The 21,595-nt window shown below is 40.7% G+C and overlaps 1 protein-coding gene across 2 annotated transcripts in view; it reads left to right on the plus strand.

The window, feature by feature from the left end:
• Positions 1 to 21,595, plus strand: part of LOC149204107 (glutaredoxin-like) — a 167,320-nt gene that overhangs the window by 18,093 nt on the left and 127,632 nt on the right. The window lies entirely within an intron of this gene.

Genomic DNA, 21,595 nt, shown 5'->3' on the forward strand with positions numbered 1-21,595 from the left:
GCAACTTAGGTAGTAGCATTAGATGAGTGTTAATTTAGCAATTCTGCTTAGCATAGCTGTTTGGATGGTTAGTTAGGTTATGGCATGGTTTAGCATTTCATGGTGTTTTCTTCAATATTGCAGTAGAAATAGCTCTCCCTTAGGATAGATTTGCTTTTATTCCATCAAAGAGTTAAGCTTCTTTTGACCCTATAGAAGTCTTGCTTGGAACCCCTGGGGTCTCTTGTCAGATGAGCAGTGACAACAGGTAGTACCTTCACTTTTACTTGTGCATATAGCACTGTCACCTCCAAGTTTGTACGAACCCCGGGTTGATAAGTAAAGTTGGTAGCCTTGGGAGTTGTAGTATTCTTGTTGCAATACATAGGTTCATCAACAACATCGACTATATCGACCTGCTTTCCTAGTAGGCATCTGACAGTCATCATCACACGTCTAGGGGAGCGTGACTTGCACAGTCCTCCCATGACTCTAGTTTTTGGAGGATAAACGGTGGGTAATACCTCCACCCCTCCTAGTGGGACCAGGGTCAACATCTTATCATGGAATCTCATTGGGTCTCAATTATTCTCGAGTTTTTGGGCACGGGGGCAAAGTACTTCATTTGTGAAGTACTTTGAAACTGGGTACTGAGGTCTTGCCCAGTTTGGCTGAGAGGTTTTGGTCATTTTGATAACGAAAGCAGGAACAACGGCGGCCAGAAACATCATCAGACAAAAGTTCGACTTCCGGAACACTCCAAACAAAGTTTACAAGTAAGTATTTATTGATGATTTGTCAAATTTCAAAGAATGTCTGCTTGTCTCACAAATTTAAAGGTTTAATTCTGTAAGAATAAATATAAAGGTTCAATTCTGTAAGAATATTAAATTAGAGCTTTATCGCTGTTATGGGCTTTACAGAACATTGAGGCTTTCCTTTCAGAATTTCTTTCTAGGCATCTAGGATTTATATTCTCCAATCATAAATCAACTCTAGCTTTGGGTTTAATTCCTTTTCTACTGTAATGTATAGTTAATTGCCAAAATGTTCTCATAAAAGAGAATTAATCATCATCATATCCCATTATTTAAATTAATTTGGTTTTGGACTCTATAATAGAATGAATTGCTAGAGTTACAACCAGATGCTATAGGTATATCACAACATTTACTTCTCTTGTTTTCTAATGTACCCGTTTACCGTCCAACGTTGAACACTGTACTCACGTGGTATATAGGCTAGAGTAGTCTTTTTCGACTTGGCATTAACCATATATATATAGTTGCGTGTTGGGTTAATTTGTGTATTCACTGTATTGGGTGAAATCTTTGTTACAGTTTTGAATTTCTTGTTTACTTGGAGTTGAATGTTGGCTTCCCTTAGTATTCATTAGAATTTTTCGGCTTTTACTATTTCAATATAGTATTATTCTTTTATGAGTGCAATTGTATTTTTAAGATAGAATCGAAAAACACTGATCATAAACTTCTCCATGATTTTAGTTCCTTATGCGTGGAACTTAAAATTTACCAAAGTAATCTAGAGGATTTACTCATTCCACCCAAACACGAATTTCATATAATAATATTCAAGGGATTGCCTCTCAACGTAATAGTGAATATTTACTTCTTTCCTATAAGGTAATTTATGAATCTATATAATCTTTTTTCTTTACTTATTCCTGGCCTGTAGAGTAAATTAGGAATCTTCCCTCATTTTAGTGTTAATTATTGGCATACCATTCCACTACCAAATAAATTTCCCCATTCCGTTGAGCAGAATACAAAAGTTGATTAATGCCTAAGAATACATTAAATATTCCTTTGCTTCTTTACCCAACAAGGTGATTTATTTAAATAAATTTTTTTCTTTCATTATACCGAAATTCTATTCATAAATATTCAAAGGAATTATGTAAGATTTGAGCAACTTAGCATAAGAGTACATGCATTAATTTTAATTCCTTCCTGTCTATAATATACTTTACAAAATTGTACCTATCCTTATACAAGTATAGGTGCGTAGACAGAGAGTTTTGTACAAATTTCTATGTTACCTTCATTAAATATAATTTCCAATAATAAGTCAAAAGGTAAAACACCTTTTGACACATACATATGTAATTGTTTTGTTTTACTGTCAACTACTATATAATATATCATGCTATAGAATTGATTATTTATAATTTATGTTCTTGAAAACTTTATGGAACTAGAATTTTGACAAAATTCGGTTAACTATTTTTCCCACACACAGTTTCCAGTTTGCAGCCATTACCTCATCTTTATTTAAGAAGAAAGCATTTTAATTTGCATGTGCAAACTATTTCATCCTCGTGTTTGTGCAGTAATCCACAAAATAATATCACTGGGTTAATCATGAGCGAATCCACAAGATAATATCATTGGGTTAATCATGAACAAAGATGGTAGTACTATTTTTCTACATATGCATACATTCTTTAATCTACGTATAACTTATTTCTTCCTTCTATATCTACTTATTTTTCTATTATAAAACTTACTGCTATCATATATCTCTTCGAATACATTATATAGAAATTAATAAATTAATATAGCTATGCATGCAAAACTGATAACGCATACAATTGACTATTTAAATTTCACAATTGATCTACAATTCTCACTGTAACTATTACAACTTAAATTTAAAAAGTAGAAAATAAAGATACATATACCCGTAATTAAATACTTGGGGAATATTCAGGAACCGAGCACATTCCTCCCAACCATGAATTGCCTCTACCAGTTCCCCCCGAGCTAAGATCTTTTTGCCCTCAAGAATCAACAACCACTTTGATTCCTAGGTGGTTTTTTTATAGATTTTCTTTCCAATAGATATTTAGCAATGTCCTGCTTTAAGGTCTGCCAACTTTATGCTTAGGCCTTTTTGTTTTAGTTTTTTTTTTTCGGAAAAAGATTTTTATTTATTTATTTCAAGCACGTTTTTTTCTTCTGCAATGCTTTATTTCACCCCACTTAGTATTTCTCTCCAACTAAGTCATTAACATAATCTTTCTCTCCCATTATGTTAATTTAGTTTATTTTTTTTCTTATTTTCTCCTAGGAATTTTTAGGAGACTTTTAGATAAGGTCCATCACGTGGACTTGACCACCAACAGTTTTTTTCTAAGCTGGCAAGAAGTCTTATAAACTCTAGTGCTCTTCCCTGAATATTTCCAAGCAATTTATTAATTAACTCAAATAATAATAAAATAATTACATCATGACATAGGTCTCATCATGGCTTACATTGCCATTAATTCCAATAATAGTTCAATATCTAAAAGTAGTAAATGTTTAAAAGTAAGAGCCATAGGGGTGTTACACAAATAATAGCAAGATTGCTTTAAAAAGAAGCTAATGGCTCTCCAAGAAAGGCTTAAATGGAGACCTAGACTTAGGGTTTATGATATCCAATTATGACAAGGAAACCTAAGGTCAAGGCTCAAAGATGATTAAGACTACTCAAGAAGTTTTTGAATGATGCTTTTATGCCTTAAAATAGACCTTCGCTATTCTTGAGAAGCCTAGAGTGGGACCACACGAGACCTAGGGTTTATGTGTAATCATGGGAGAAGACTCTCCAAAGTGCTCTCTAGGTCAAGGTGGGATGAAAGAAAGGGTTTGAATGATTTATTCCACTGAATACTATGTGCCAAAACCCTCAAGAAAGCCAACACACCTAAACGTTCAAGATAAGCTTCAAAGTTGGAGCTAGGGCTTGAGATTTCTCAAAATTGAATTGTGGGAATTGCATGAAACCTGGAGGATAACTAGAGGAAACACCAACGCAGAAGCCTATCCAAGCAGATTCGAAAAATGATCCCTCTAATGAATTTTGCAGGAAACCCTAGTTAAGCCGTCTAGGTTTGGAGGCTGAAAACTTTGGAGGGGAAAAAGAGAGGGGAAGAAGGGGCGATCACCAAATTCACTCGGAACAGTGCCTTGTCCTTGGGCTATGGAGTCTATGTGCTTCGAAATTTGGCCAAAATCGTCTTCAAGGAGGCTAGAAAATGATGCCCTAGCAAGCACTCTCTAGCATTTACCCACCCAAGATTTATGGACTTTCATGGAAAGAAAACAAGTTCTACTCCACTAGGAACATTCATCTACTTGTTATCAACGAGTAGCATGATTAAATTTGCATTCTAACATTCTTTTGCAATGATATTCAACAATTAGGGCATGAAAGAACAAGAGCTAGTTGCATAATTTCCACACATTAGACATTATTTCATAAGCAAAAATTCCTTAACAAAATTTACTTACAAGATAACAAGAGATATATCCAAATCCAAGATCAAGAATATGGCTCCAAGAGAGAACGAAAATTTCAGCTCCAAAAATATTGAAATGCATCAAGAGATCTCTAATAGACAACCAAGAAAAAGTGTGAAATTCTCTTCAAGAGATCTAATTTGAGTTCAAGTGATGATGAGATATCAAATAATCCTCTCTTACATTTATATGATCCTCCAAGGGATTTGAAATTTGAATGGCTAAATTAAGCCTAATGATGCCCCTAACAATAAAATAATGTGCAAATAACAATACTTTGGTGATAAGCCCACCAAATAGCTCCATAATAAGAATAATTAGCCTCTCAAGAGGGCCAAAATGATAGATAAGTAGCTAGGAGGGCCCTTGGAAGGCCAAATGAAGTCCCTCATGTACCAAAATGAGAAGAAGGGATCCAACAATAGTGATGAAGGGGGTGGCCCCTTAATCTCCAAGCAAATGACATGTGGTGCCCCAAAGTGGCTATGGGGGCATAAAAGCATCCTCATAGGTCTCCAACTGAATCGAACAAGCATGTATCCCATCTGCAAGGGCTGGAACAACGATGCAAACCCTCCCTTTGTCTCCATGGAGAGACACAACCCCATCCGAGCCTTGGATCAACTGCCAAGTGTGTGGTGTAAGAGTGTAGCCGACTGGGCAAGGTGGTCCAGGTGCAATGATCATCTCTCATATTTATACACTCTAAGGAGTTCAAATTGCTAAATTAGGCCTAATAATGCCCCTACAATAAAAATAATGTGCAAAACAACATCCTTTTGGTGACAAGCCGACCAAATAGCTCCATAATATGAAAAATAAGCCTCTAAAGGGGGCTGAAATGATAGAAAAGTAGCTAGGAGGGTTGTTGGGAGGCCAAATGAAGTCTTGCAGAAAGAATGGGCTTGGTCTGTACTCTTACCCCCTTATCCAACTTGGTGGTTAACCTTGTGTCCTAATCCCGTGGGACTTTGGCTATTAGCTTTAGGAGTGGCACTACATGTGAAACCCCGATTTTGGTTGCGTGGTCCCGCTTCCTGACATCATGTTAAAAGTGGCAACTAGGTCCAAACTCCATGTGGGTCATCTTATTAATGGAAGCTGATATTTTTCTTGGATCCCTCTCATCGAGAGGTGTAGGATTGATCTAAAGATCATCCGATTCCGATAAGTATTCATGGAGATATGAATTTATTTGTATTATGGGACAATTCGTCAAGGTCGACCAGCAACCAAATAAACCCCACTTGTGCTCAACGTTTTAGTATAAATAGAGGTGGCCTTCAAGTCATTTCAACACACTTGGGATCTCTTCCTCTCTGCTTGTTTTTGGGTTTTAGTAGGAGGAGAGATCCTAAGGGATAACGCTACCCTAATCGAGAGTGCAGAAGCTGGAACTGTCGGGAATAGTTGGAATTGCCAGAACTGCCGGAAAAAGCTGGAACTGTCGGAACTGCTAGGAAAAGCCGGAACTATTGGGAATAGTCGGAATTGTCGGGACTGCCGGGAATAGCCGGAATTGCCGGGAAAAGCCGGAACTGCCAGAATAGCCCGGAATAGCCAGAATATCTGGAATTGCCGGAACTGTCGGGAACTGCCGGGAATAGCTGGAATTGCTAGAACTGTTGGAACTGTCGGGAATAGCCGGAATTGCTGGGAACAGCCGGAATTGCCAGAACAGCTGGGACTGCCAGAACAGCCGGGAAAGCTGATGTAGAGGGTAGAAGCTGAAATTGTCGGGAATTGCCGGAACTACCGAGAATAGCTGGAACTGTCGGGAATAGCCAGAATTGCCGGGAACAACCGAAATTGACGAAACTGCCGGAACAGCCAGAGCATCTATCTCCGAAGGAGAGCAGCATGCAAGGGACAACTAACTAACATTGGGACAGTTGTATGGTACTTAGCAGCAAATACACCAAGCATGCAATGTTACAGCTAGCATGCAAGGGACAACTAGCATGCAACAACAACCATGAAAGGGACAACAAGCATGCTAGGGACAACAAGCAAGCTAGGGACAACAAGCAAGCAAGATGCAGCCAACACATAGGTCAGTATGGCAACATGGTGCAACAATGGCACATAATGCAGTATAGCGATGTGTACAATCATGATTAATGCAGCATGATGAGATGCAACATAGTGATGATGGGTGCAGCACGGTGAGGTGCAGCATGATGACGAAATGCAGCACAACGATAGGTGAAGGAGTCACCTTGGAGAATCAGTTGAAGCAGCATGTCTTCAACTGATTTCATGTATCATCTTCTTAGAGATGATCTATGCTCTTATCTAGATAAGTCAAAGTGTTGGCTTCTGTTGTAAACGTATTATCTCTCTCTCTCTGCTGAACTATTGAAGAACATATAAGAAGAATTGATCAAGGGTTCTCCACATTGGGGTTTGTCCCTGGCTAGCGCCACATCTTGTTTCCTCTTGTCTTGGCTTGTCTTCTGCGATTAATGTTTATGTTCTATTTGCAGTTTACTTTAATGCTGATGTGATTGCCAATCTAGAAAAGATATTGAGCTAACTGTGAAAATTGAAATAAATTGCTCTAAGCATAGAACATACCTAAAATTAACTAGTATTGGAGTTGAGGTGAAGACCATGCCCAAGCAAGAGTGAAAGAGCAATCACCAAAGACAATTGGGAAAGGAAAAAAAAAGGATCAATGGATTCCTCATCCGTCTTCAAATTCACCAAGGGTGAAGTCGAAGCAGAGAATATTATTAGAATGGCGCAACAAAAGTTTCTGATGGCCTACCTAAAGATCACTTCAATGGGAAGTCCAGATCTAAGGGTGGAAGGAAAGGCAGATGCCTTGGTTGTAATAAGTTTGGCCATTATGCGAAGGAGTGTCTGAGGTAGGGACACATCACTTGATGATGATAACAATCATTCCAGGGACATCTTCAATGATCAGAGGAATGACAGGTAATGCAGGTCATCAAGGAAACGATCGACTCTTCAGAGAAAGCAAGGAATCCCAGGTATGAAAAATGAAATGTTGTTTATGATAAGATAAAGAAGCGTTATCTTGTATTGGCCCTCTCCTTCAGATTCTTTGGGAATCTGACTTATTGATCGTAGTGCTTCAAGGCACCTCATCGGATAGAAGGGTGCTCTCTTGAATTTGGTAGAGACGGAAACAACCGTGGGATTATACTTGGAGTCGATGCCACCTATCCCGGAAAGGGTGTAGGGAATGTTACCCCTCAATTGAATGAGGGTAACTCGATTCATTTACAAAATCTCTTTTATGTACCTGATCGCAAGAAGAACCTGGTGTCCATTTCAGCAATGGAAGTCAAAGGTTACGAGGTGGCACTCATCGATGGAAAGGTACGTGTTTGAAAATAGAATTTTCAAAGATGTTTTTGAGTTCAGCGTTGTATCAAGTTGTAGGAAGTCCACTGGGGACCATGTCCATTGACACATAGCACCGAAGGTCTGTGAGTTAGATGGTGACAGGGATCCCTGAATTCAAAAAGAGCATGAAAATACATGTTTGATATGTACTGAAGGAAAATCTTACAAGGGAACCATTCCCCTTGTGTAGCAGGTCCACAGGTTTGGAACAACCCGAGGGGTTTGAGACTGATGATCAGGAATCTCACGTATGCAGGTGGGAGAAAGTCCTCTATGGCTTGAAGCAAAACTCCCTGGGCGTAGTATGAGAGGATTGATATCTGTCAGATGAAGCTGAGATTCACTAAGAGTGAAGCCGATCCAAACCACTGTTTGAAGGTTGTGGATGATAGACCTCTCATACCAGCACCTTATGAGGACGACCTATTTTTGACAGGGGCAGACCCTCTCATTTGCAGAAGTAAGAGGGAGTTGGATTCCATATGTGGAATGATCAACTGCAAGCTTGTGACTACCTCGAGGATCTTAACTTTCAGAAGTTATATGGTAGTGATGTCAGACCAGATTTGGGAAATGCTTCTGAGTTTCATAAACTCATTCGCGTTGATATTCTTGGTGAACTTCTGTTCGGACATATGTTTTGTAATTAGCATGGTGAGCTCATATTTGGTTGAGCCCCACTGGATTGGTGCTAAGAATCTTTTGAGATATCTTCAGGGCACAATCTCTCATGGATTGAGATACACTGCCAGAAATATGAAACTGCATGATTATTCGAATGCTGACTGGGCAGGCAGTGTGGAGGATAACTAGAGCACTTCTCAGTGCTGGTTCTCTTTAGATTCTGCTTTGATATCATGGATGAGCAGGAAGCAGAAGTCGGTTGCTATAAGCACCACCGAGACCGAATACATAGCTATGAGTATGATCTTGTGTGAAGCTGCATGGTTGCAAAAGCTCCTAAGTGAGCTTTTTCTATACATGATGAATACCACTGCGATTCTCTGTGACAACCAGAGGGGGGATTCGATTATTGAGGAATCTCGTATTTGATGATTGCTCTGGCAGATAGACATTAGATACTGCCTTATTTGGGATATGGTAAGTCAATGAGCGAGGAGGCTCCATCACATTAAGATTGATGTACAGATCGCAGACATTTTGTCAAAGCCCCAGGGAAAGGTCAAATCTGTGACTTTCCCAAATGACTTGGAGTCGTTGAGAGACCTTCTTATAAGGGTCTTGCATGTTGCATGCATTGAGCTCTGGGAGCTCTGGGGGTTTGGGGTACTTACTGGAGCAACATACGACCACAGGGCGACTCACCCTCCCTTGGTGGTCCGCTATGTACAAGATGACAGGTTGAACCTTCCCCTGTGATACCTCGTGGCGACTGTGGAATAGGATGATTAGTTCTCCTGTGGGCCGGGATGATTAGTTTTCCCGTGGCAACTATGTAACAGGATGATTAGTTCTCTTGTGGGCCGGGATGATTAGTTCTCCCGTGGCAAGTGTGGAACAGGATGATTAGTTCTCCTGTGGGCTGAGATGATTAGTTCTCTCGTGGCAACAATGGAACAGGATGATTAATTCTCTCGTGGCAACAGTGGAACAGGATGATTAGTTCTCCTGTGGGCCAGGATGGTTAGTTCTCTTGTGGCAACTGTGAAACAGGATGATTAGTTCTCCCGTGGGCTGGGATGATTAGTTCTACCATGGCGACTGTGGGGCAGGATGATTCATTTTCCTGTGGACAAGATGATTAGTTCTCCTATCGAGGCATCCTACCCATGCAGTCTGGGACTCATGGGAAGTATCTCTCATCTGATCAATGAGAAGGGAAATGGGGTTAGGGACCATAGTAGTACTATCGATGGACGCATCGATGTATCTACCGTACTCCCTATGCTAGGATGACCTCCATTGATCCGGGATCAATGAAACTGATCTGAGATTAGTATGAGTGGTTTGAGACACTCTCTTGTGATATTGATCTAGGATCAATAAAACTGACTTCGAGCCAGTAAGAGTGATGTGACACACTCTCTTCACATGAAACTGACTTCAGGGCAGTAGAGAATGGTATGAGACATTCTCGATCAATTCTTCTTCTTCATGGTTCAGCAGAGCAGAGTAGAGCTCAGCAGAGCAGAGCAGTGCAAGGCACTAATGGCAGAGATAGTACAATCGGACATATGGATCAGCGGATGGAGTTTTCCCTAGTTGAAACTTGAGAGGGAGTGTTAAAATTGGCAACTAGGGCCAAACTCCATGTGGGTCATCTTATTAATGGAAGCTAATATTTTTCTTGGATCCCTCTCATCGAGAGGTGTAGGATTGATCTAAAGATCATCCGATTCCGATAAGTATTCATGGAGATATGAATTTATTTGTGTTATGGGACAATTCGTCAAGGTCGGCCAGCAACCAAATAAACCCCACTTGTGCTCAACGTTTTAGTATAAATAGAGGTGGCCTTCAAGTCATTTCAACACACTTGGGATCTCTTCCTCTCTACTTGTCTTTGGGTTTTAGTAGGAGGAGAGATCCTAAGGGATAACGTTGCCCTAATCCAGAGGGCAGAAGCCGGAACTGCCGGGAATAGTCGGAATTGTCGGAACTGCCGGGAACTGTCGGAACTGTCGGGAAAAGCCGGAACTGCCGGGAACTGTGGAACTGCGGGAACTACTGGGAATAGCTGGAATAGCCGGAATTGCCGGAACTGTCAGGAATTGCCGGAATAGCCGGAACTGCCAGAACTGTCGGGAATAGTCAGAATTGCTAGGAACAGCTGGAATTGCCAGAATAGCCGGGAAAGCTGACGTAGAGGGCAAAAGCCGAAATTGCCGGAACTATCGGGAAAAGCCGGAACTGCTGGAATTGCCAGGAATAGCCGGAATTGCTGGAACTGCTGGGAACAACCAAAATTGCCGAAACTGCTGGAACAGCCAGAGCATCTGTCTCCGAAGAAGAGCAGCATGCAAGGGACAACTAACTAACATTGGGACGGTTGTACGGTACTTAGCAACAAATACACCAAGCATGCAAAGGACAACAAACATGCTAGGGACAACAAGCAAGCAAGATGCAACGAGCACATAGGTCAGTATGGCAACATGGTGCAGTAATGGCACATAATGCAGTGCAGTGATGGGTACAATCATGATTAATAAAGCATGATGAGATGCAACATAGTGATAATGGGTGCAACATGGTGTAGCACGGTGAGGTGCAGCATGATGACGAAATGCAGCACAACGATAAGTGAAGGAGTCACCTTGGAGAATCAGTTGAAGCAGCATGTCTTCAATTGATCTCATGTATCATCTTCTTAGAGATGATCTATGCTCTTATCTAGATAAGTCAAAGTGTTGACTTTTGTTGTAAACGTACTATCTCTCTCTCTCTCTGCTAAACTATTGAAGAACATATAAGAAGAATTGATCAAGGGTTTCCCCACATTGGGGTTTGTCCCTGGCTAGCTCCACATCTTGTGTCCTCTTGTCTTGGCTTGTCTTCTGCGATTTATGTTTATGTTCTATTTGCAGTTTACTTTAATGCTGATGTGATTGCCAATCTAGAAAAGATATTGAGCTAACTATGAAAATTGAAATAAATTGCTCTAAGCATAGAACATACCTAAAATTAACACATCACATAGATCACTCTTCTCCGCTCATTATAACCCCTTTTCACATATTTCCCATCCAGGTCTTAGGAGGGGTTCCAAAGGGACTACTACTAGATCAAGTGGCAATAGTGTACCATGGACCTATCACTCCCTTAGAGGTGAAATGATCCTCTCACATTTATACATTCCTCTAAGGAGTTTGAATGGCTAAATTAGGCCTAATAATGCCCCTACAATAAAATTACGTGCAAAACAACATCCTTTTGGTGACAAGCCCACCAAATAGCTCCATAATACGAAAAGTAATCCTCTCAAGAGGGTCAAAATGATAGACAAGTAGCTAGGAAGGCCGTTGGGAGGCCAAATGAAACATGTGCCAAAATGAATAAAAGGGCTCCAAAAATAGTGATAAAGGGCGTGGCCCCTTGATCTCTAAGCAAATGACCTGTGGTGGCCCCAAGTGGCTGTGGGGGCACAAAATCATCCTCATGGGTCTCCACTGAATCGAACAAGCATGTATCTCATCTGCAAGGGCTGGAACAATGATGCAAACCCTCACTTTGTCTCCCATGGTGAGACACAACCCCATTTGGGCCTTGGATCAACTGCCAAATGTGTGGTGCAAGAGTGTAGCCGGCTGGGCAAGGTGGTTTAGGTGCATCATCATCATCAAATAAGTGGGACATGAGCGAGCAATAAATGGTGCTGAGGGATCCCATGGCAAGGGTATCTGCTCTCTGCTATAGTGGAGGCCCATGGCTCTTAACGCACACCCTATAAATGCCAATATGACCCTCTGGAGGGTTTGGACCCCGTATAGGGAGACCAAACCCCAAGATGAAGACCCACCTGGAATCTTGCATAAGATCAAATGAATCTCCTCACCTTCTAGTACAACAAATTATTAGTGTAATTGAGCAAATGAGCTTACAAGACATGGAACCAAGTGGGCACTTCATAGTGGCATGCCCTTCCATAATGGGTTGTAGAGTGTACAAGTGTCTCCAAGTTTAAGAAAGAGGTTAATTGAGGACCCTATTAAGTGTTTTCAACCTCTAAGGGAGTGATAGGTCCATTGCACATTCGTCATATGGTAGGTGTCATGTGATATAATGATGGAATGGAGTGGGGCATCGGGGAAGGCTCCAAGCCACATGCCATGGTAGAAGGGTAACTATGATGAGAGAAGTCCACACTTGGGTGTATAGATGTAGGAGGGAGGAATTGTGGTACATGAGTTGCCTCGACCTTTGTTTTTCCACCCTTTTTCATACGCCTTTTGCCTTTCATTGATTTTTTTCTTTTATAATTGCTTGGGGCTTCGGCGGATAAGAGCATGATGTGAATGATATAATAGTGAGCACCCCCTTAAGGTGTGAAAATTTGGAGACCCAAATTTCTACTGCAACAACTGATTAAGTTTCTTCTATTTGTTAAATATCTGAACAAATTATTTACTGTGTTCTACAATAAATATCGAAACCAATACACCGTTGCCTTCACTAATTAAATTATATGCAGAAACAAGAACTGAGCAAAAAAGAAATAGCACACACAAGTAACAGCGTTGTTTTTGGACAAATGCCCCGGAAAAACCCAATGCTGGAAAACCGGTGCAACAACTGAGGGTTTGTATTATTAAGCAGTAGTTTTCTGAATACAATTCTTCGAATGCCCAAACTGACAATCCTATACGAAGATCTAACTGGGCAAAAAGGTAGTGAGATGATCTCACCCTGTCACTGGAAGATCCGACACTGATCTGCGCTGGAGATGAGCCTATGCGTTACCTCTACGTAGCTTCTACATAGTACTGCATCACACCCACACAGTCACTGCGTCATTGCTGCTGGGACTGTTCTGCACCTCCTCTCGATCCTCTGCTAGCTGGAAACTTCAGCCCTTTGGCCTCCTGGTCTCACACCCTGGCTTCGACACTAGATCCCGACTATTCCTTAGCAGAATTTTGAACTCCATTTGAAGATCTGCGTTGCCACAATGTAGCTCTGCGTGGTCCTTCGTCATCCTCTCTGGACGTCTTTCTGCCCTCTTTGCCTTGTACTCTCCGAATCAGGAAAAATTCCTTGAGAAACTATCCCTGCCCGTCACTGCAAGAAACACCTTGATCTTTTCTCCGACAACTGCTGCGCTGCTCTCTTGAGAAAATCGATCTCTGATCCTTAACCCGATGTATTTTCCAAATGGCCATCAAACCTCTTCTTATAATCCTCTTATTGATCAATCAACGACCCAAATTAGATTCTAATCAATGGCTCTGATCATTTTGGCTTGATCCTTGTCTTCTTCTAGAAGTTTCACCCCCAGTTTAATTAATACCCTTTAATTATTTTAATTTCCTAAGTTTAGACTAAGGAATCCATTAAAAATAATTTTATAATTTTAATAAAACTGTCTTCGAGTGGAATTTCCCAAAATGATTTCTGGGTATTCTGGAATACATGTGTCCTAGCCTCCTTGAAAATTTTGAGGCTTAGAGCACATCCGATGTTACCAGAAATCAACACTCCCTCTTAACAAGGAATGTGCTCTAGTAATGCACCCTGCTGAAGCGTCACCCAAACTCTGTAACATCTCCCTCTGCGCTACTGATGTTTGACATCACTGCCCACCAACTATTGCGCAAATGCTGCATCTGTGCTGCTGCTGACTCTGCATGCTGCTGTCAACTGCATTTGCACTGCAACTCTGCTCCAACTGCTGTTGCTGCCTTCTGCAACAACTGCAACAAAAAAACATCCAAAATACTGAACAAGTGTTCAACATGATGCATCTGTTGCTGGAGTTCTGACTGCTGCTAGTCTCTGCACTGACCCTCTGAAGCCTCTGCGTTGCTGCTGACTCTGCACTATGCCAACTGCACTGCTGCCAACTCTGCTTTGCGCTGCTCAGTCTCTGGCACTCCTAGCCACTGCAATTGTCACTCCGACACTCCTTTGCACCGACACTGGTCCATCCTGCTACTTCTAATATGGGCTCCCATATCAAGGTATTGATCAAAGAGGTGGACTCCTCAAGGATCCTGCTCATATGCAGTTCTTTCGAACTATAGTACTAGATCACCCCACCTCTCCCCTGGAGGTATCTGGGAAATCATGGCAAACTCCTCCTCAATCTTTGCGGTTGCAACTTGTGGATCGTGTTTCTCATCCTTGTCCTTCTTGAGAGGACATTGTGTAGCGTAGTGATCGAATTCACCACACTCGAAACATTTGATCTTCGAGACGCCCTTATTCTGCCTCTACTGTCCCTTAGATGCAAGGGCTGCATTCTCCTCCTCCTTGGGCTTCGTCCCACTGCTGTTGCTGTTATCAAGTTTGCACTTGACTAAGTCTCGCCTCATCTCTTCCTGTTGAAGAGCGGCCCACATCCCTTCCAATTCGACAATCTCTCTCTGCCCAGGATACTCTGGACAAACACTTGCCATTCTTCTGAGACTGAATTTAGGGCCAACCTCACCATCTCAGTGGGCTGAGGCGCTGATCCTACAGCTGCCAACGAGTCTCGGACCTCCTGAAGCTTCAATAGGAACGAATCAATGCATTCCCCCTTCTGCATCCTCGTGGATCTCATTTTCTCCTCCAAGTACATCTTTCACTGCTCGGAAGATCCCTGATACAATGTAGCCAAGGCATCCCACATCTCCTTGGTAGTCCCTTTGCCAACAATGTGACATACAACATGATCCCTCACTCCATCGAGGATCAACCACTTGGCCTTCGCCATTTCAACCTTGTACTTCTTGAGTGGATCCACATCTGCAGGTTCAACTACCACACTATCGACATAGGCTTTGAGATTATGCTCATCCAGAAGGTAGGAGATCCTAGCCTTCCAGATCACATCGTTGGATGCTTCGTCCAATCGATCTTGATTTCTCAGTCCATTGGTTGCTATTTCTGCCAGCGAAATGTTGAATTGCCTCCTCTCTCCTCTGCGTTGCTACTATGCTGACCTATGCACTCCCTGCTGGAGTAAGTAGATAAACTCCTTTCTACTGCTGGTCAGTATTTGAGAAATTGAATTCCCTGGCTAGGAATTCTCTAAGGAAGAAATTCCCTCAAAAAGTGTCTCCTTCCTTCTTCTGACATTTTTCTGCCCCAACAATTGCTGTAGAAATTGCGTCTCACCTGAAGACTACTCCGCGTTGAAGCTTTTGCTGCACTGCACCCTCTGCCGCTGACAAATCTTGATCTGGAAATCTTACCTCTCTGTCAACTCACTTAGAGAGAGATTTTCCTCGAGAATCTTGCACTCCTAACTTGGACTGCGTAATCCCTCTGGGGATTCAATTCGCTGTCTACGCAACACTTCGATCTCCCTCCTCCTCTTCAACGCTAGGCTCTGTCGGTCTCCTCTCTTGCTTCACCTGTGCTCTGATACCATGTGAAAATTTGGAGACCCAAATTTCTACTGCAGCAACTGATTAAGTTTCTTCCATTTGTTAAATAACTGAACAAATTATTTACTGTGTTCTACGGTAAATATCGAAACCAATACACTGCAGTCTTCACTAATTAAATTATATGCAGAAACAAGAACTGGGCAAGAAAGAAATAGCACATACAAGTGACACCGTTGTTTTTGGATAAATGTCTCCGGAAAAACCCAATGCGGGAAAACTGGTGCAGTAGTTGAGGGTTTGTATTATTAAGCAGTAGTTTTCTGAATATAATTCTTCAGATGCCCAAACTGGAAATCCTATACAGAGATCTAATTGGGCAAAAAGGTAGTGAGATGATCTCACCCTGTCACTGGAAGATCTAGCACTGATCTGCGCTGGAGATGAGCCTTTGCGTAGTACTGTGTCACACCCACGTAATCATTGTGTCATTGCTGCTGGTATTGCATTGCACCTCCTCTCGATCCTCTACTAGCTTGAAAATTCAGCCCTCTGGCCTCTTGGTCTCACACCTCAGCGCCGATACTAGATCCTGATTGTTCCTTAGCAGAATTTCGGACTCTCTCTGAAGCTCTATGCTGCCACAACGTAGCTCTGCGTGGCCCTATGTCAGCCTCTCTGGACATCTTTCTACCCTCTCTGCCTTGTACTCTCCAAATCAAGAAAACTTCCTCCAAAAACTATCCCTGCCCTCACTGCAAGAAATCACCTCGATCACTTCTCCCACAACTGCTGCGCTGCTCTCTTGAGAAAATCGATCTCTAATCTCTCACTTGATGTATTTTCCAAATGCCCATCAAGCCTCTTCTTATAATCCTCTCGTTGATCAATCAACGACCCAAATTAGATTCTAATCAATGGCTCAGATCATTTTGGCTTGGTCCTCGTATTTTTCTAGAAGTTTCACCCCCATTTTAATTAATACCTTTTAATCTATGCCTAGAAGTGTCCATAATAAGTAAGAAAAAATACCCAACTACATAATGAAGCCATACCTTAAGGGTTGGAAGGCCCACCTTCAAACATACGATCATGATAGATGGGTGAGGGTGCATAATGGTTGGCTCAAGTGGTGGAGATGATGGTACATCGAGCTATCTGGGGGCTGCAAAGGGTTGCCAGCTGTCGACTGAAGACAATCTAGGAAAAAAAGTTCTCTTGTGGGTGTCACACACAGGTGGTGGGTAACAAGGACTAGGTTCCTTTTCCTTTCACAACAGAAACAATCAATTAGGGTTTCTATTTCTAGGGTTTCTCCTTTTATTCCCATTGCACAAATTTTGTCAAAGTTCCAAGGAAGCAGTGGTACCATATTTTTCTTCAAAGATTGAGATCATCGACCATCAACGCTTGAGTCATTGTAAACCCATTCTGCAAGATTTGTAATGTAAATGATGTTATGTATGTGTAACAAACCTAGGTAAGCCTTATTTTGGCAACGAATTTCATCCTAGGAGGTTTTTTGTCTCATTGATTCATTTGTGTTTCTAAACACAGTTGATCGACAAAGTTTTTCCCTCCAGCCTCACCCCAAAGCTAGGGTGGAATTTATCGTTAAAGTCTTAGGTGAGTCCTAGTGTTTTAGTCGAGTCTTATGTAGAAGTGATTTGGGAATAATTTAACCTAATTGGCTAAATAATTTTATTAAAAGTCACTTGGGCTACTAGATCATATTGTGTCGCAAAATCGGATATGTATTTTGAGGGTCTAGAACGAACATGTATTCCCTCTTTGAAGGTTGAATTGTGTAAAGGCTTATTTAAAAAATATTGTAGTGCATGGTCCCACACAATCATACACCATGGCTAAAGTATTTGAGGGTGGAAAAATAATTAATCCCTTCAAGTGTTAATTATTTAATTTTTCTGGCAAAAATAAAATTAAGCCAATAATTTAATTAATTAGGGTCAAAAATTAAATTGCTAGACAAAATAAATTCTCCAAGTGGAAAAATTCGTGGGTCTCAAAGAGATTAATTTTTGGAGGTTCCCCACCAAGGGACTATTGGAAATTTCAAGAAAAATTGGACCCTTGGGCTTTGGTGGTTAAGTCAAAGTCAAATTTTTGAGGAAATTAACTCAAAATAATTATTTTTGAGCTAATAAAAAATGATTTTAATGAGAAAATCGAAAATTTCTCAAAAATAATTATTTCGACGACAGGGATTAAAAGATGATCAAAGAATTATCAACAACCGAGATTATTTTGATGGGGATTAAGCCAACTAGTCGTTATTTTCCACTTAGAGGATTTATCTATAAATTAGAAGTCATTTGTGTCTTAAGCCATCTAATGTTTGGTTAATGTAATTCTGCAGAAAAGCTGATGTAAAGCTATTGTCCCGCTGGGAAAGTTTTGAATAATCATAATAAAGACTTTGGGGTGTAGTTCATAGTGTCTCTATTCTACTGATTTGTGGTATGTGCTAGGTACAAACATTCCTATATTGTGTTCTAAATTTTTAAATTAAATTGTTATTTCATTGTAGATGAAATGAACATTCTATTGATAAGTTTTGGGCTTTTCTTAGGTGATCCAATTCATTGTTGTTCTAAGGGTTTATGCTTGAGAAATTATATAGTGTTTGCAGATTCCCCAACCCTTGGGCTCCAAGTTCACAAACTGTGGGCACACGCTGACCTTGTTTGGATCCTAAATATTTTTATGGTTTTCTAACTTCGCTAAGGTTGTTGTTTGCATTTATTTTTTGAAATACATCTAGCCATTATCAAAACACCCACAAAATTTTATTTCTCAAAATTTCTCCAAGCATTGTATATTTGCACATTTTGTAAATTATTTTCTAACTCTTGTTTTGCAACTGGAGTTTTGAGATTTTTGTATATATTGGAGTTTTGGGTATTTGTAAATTCATTTGTGCAAGTGAGATCAAAGGCAAATAGTTGGATTAGAGCTAGATCTAGGCCCTTGAGAGTAAGATCTAGCGTCTAATTTTTTTTTTGGCAGGGTCAGCTAAAGAAGAATTTAAAGGAAATTCAATAGTTGAAGCAAAAATAATTTTTTGGAGCAAGCGTTTCACGTTTTTATGGCTCTTAGGCCTAGTTTTCTCCTCCAAACCCTCATCGTCATCCTTTGAGGCCTCTGCTTCATCCTTTTCGGCCTTCCTAAGGCTGGCTGTAAGCCCTAGGGCTTTGGACCTCCCCTCTAGGCCTTGCCGCAAGCCCTAGAGGGCCTTCCTCTCCCCTTCTCGCCCCTTATCCCTCCTTTGCTAGCCTCCTCCTCCTCTCAGCTCCCTCTTTCTCCATTCTCTCCCTTCTCCTTCCTCCATTCTCCCTATTGCCCCAAGTCGCAACCCCTAAGGGCTTGCAGCAGGCCTTTACGACCTCTTGGCCCTAGGCTGTAGCCCTTGTAGGGCCTACTACAACCCCTTGTGGGCCCTATTCCTCTTGTGGCAGGAATATTAGGCCTCCATGCCCCTGACCGAGGGCCTATTTGGCCTTTTTTCCCTAGCCGCTAGGCCTTCTAGGCCTCTTTCACCCCAATGCTAGCTCTATTAAGCCTAGTGTTGGTCTTCCTTGGCCCTAGTTTGCCTCTTCTCCATCTCTAGTTGGTCACTTGGATTTTTGGACTGAATATTGATGGGTTTTGCAGGAGAAATTCACTCAAGTTTGGCTTTTTCAGGTGCCAAGTCCATTGGAACATTTTGGCAGCTTGGGCAAGCAATCTTCAAGGTCTTGGGCCTAGAGTTTGATCTCTAAACCATCCATTTTCCTCATTGTTTGTTACAACTCTCTGAATATATTCATAACAGTGATAAAATTCAAGCTTAAGTGCCCTAAAAATCACATCTAAGTGGGGCTTAAATACATTAATAAATTCATAGTATAATCTTGCTAGTCATTGGGTGAATTGAGCATAGATCTAGCCATTTTGTTGACTGAATAATCTCTGCATAATCAATAGATCAGATCACATAATAAAAGGCTAAAGAATCCTGAATTTTAATTTGATAGGCTTGCGTTGGCATTTGAGAATTCTTTGGCACATTTTGGCACACACTCTCACATTGGTGGCTCACTCTTTTCACTTTTCTCTTACTGCTGTCATAAGTACTTTCATATCTGATATAACACTGAATAATACATCATAAGAAGGTTGGTTAGCTTGTATTTTCACTTGGCAAGTCATTGGGTGTTTTATTGCTTATGTTTGGTTCATACATGCTTGTCATTTTTCAGATCTAGAGTGATTTACTTTCTGCTGTCCTAAAAATTTAACAATTGCCCCTTTGAATGTGATTGGGATATAAGTAACCTAAGATCTTTCCTTGCCATGCTCTATAGATCATAATTATTAATGTTTCATAGTTTTATAGCAAGTTGGTTTCTAATTGTTTCAAGTGCACTAACACATTTTTTATTGTGAGTTGGTTATTCATAAGTTCACATCTAATAATAACACTCACTAAAACACTCCAATCTCAAATCATTGTGTTTAATAATTCAAGCTTCCTTGGGCATCTTGATCTGGTTATCTTTCTTGATTAACATTTAGTAATAGTGGCATAAGATCATTGATAATCTTGTTCTAGAATCATCATTGGAATATCTTTGAGTAATCGTGATTGGCTTCTTGTGTTGATAATCATTGGCTAATTGTTAAGTGGATAAGTGCTCTAAGTTCTTTTAATTACTATAATTGGTTAAGGTTGAAACTAAACAAATTGGCACATTCTTGGTTGTAAGATTGTTTCATAATTCATCACTAAGTACTCTTGCTATAAGCTAATCATAACTAAGGTACTTAAATCATTAAGCTATCTTAACATAAGAGATCACTCATACTCTTTGCATAAGCATCCTAAGTATAACTTACCTCCAATCATAAGCTTGGTTGATAGACTTCTAGGGCCACCTTTTCTCAATTTGGCTTGTGAGATTCAACACCTTTCTAGTGGTTAACACGGCGACCTTGCAGTTGTCAGAGCCACAATCTTTGTAGTGTCGGAGGCATCGAGTGGTTGGAACACATGGGGATGTATCGTTAATCACACCTTTGCTTGCTTCCCATTGGCTTCCATCCCACAACCTACTCTAAAGACTGGTTCCAAAACAGTTAAGAGGAAGGTCTTATTTAGAATAAGCATATAATTAAAAATAACCAAGACTCTTGCATCACACCTAGGTCTTAGGATTTGCATAACATATAGGTTAGTGAAGCATCTAAGCAATGGTTGTCCATCCGGTTACTTTGTCTTGGATTAATAATAACCAAGAATTTGACTCCATACGGAACTGTTTCACATTTAATCAAATCTAATCCTTAAGTCTTGCTAAAATTAACCAAGTAGCTAGGCCATTCAATCGTGTCTCCTAGGCTTGTTGGTTGCCAACTTGCCCTTCGCCTTCACATTTTCATAAGTATTACCCCCCATAGCCTATTGTTGGGAGACAGCTAGAACGGAGAGGTTGGGGATCAGGGTGACAACCCCCGACCTGAGTCGTTGTCGTAGTGCCTATACAATCTGAGCGACAATTTTTTTTAGCGTTGTTAATGGGGACCATTTTATTTTGTTCTCGACGCTTCAACGACATTCTTCCTAATATTCATAATCTTATAATCCATTCATCTTAGCCGGCAACACCAGAACATTTTCTGGCACCATCTTTCATCATTCTTCATATTTTCATCACCTTATCCTTTTTCCTTTGACTAATCCTTTCATCTTGTTTATCTTCACCTTTAGCACTTGGACATTTAGGTTGGTTTCCTATTTGGGTGGCGACTCCACATATTCATCCATTTACAAGAGCTTACTCTAGAAGGAATCCTAGTAGCTTGGTTCAGTGTGGAAAATGTCTGCAAAAAATCCCGATTTAATCCTAAAAATGTGATTTTTTAAACTAAACGATTTAATCCCCCGAC

This window comes from Pinus tabuliformis, chromosome 1_2, assembly GCF_031772625.1.
Source record: "Pinus tabuliformis cultivar Carrire ecotype Pingquan chromosome 1_2, CPIR1, whole genome shotgun sequence".
In the NCBI taxonomy this organism is placed as follows: domain Eukaryota; kingdom Viridiplantae; phylum Streptophyta; class Pinopsida; order Pinales; family Pinaceae; genus Pinus; species Pinus tabuliformis.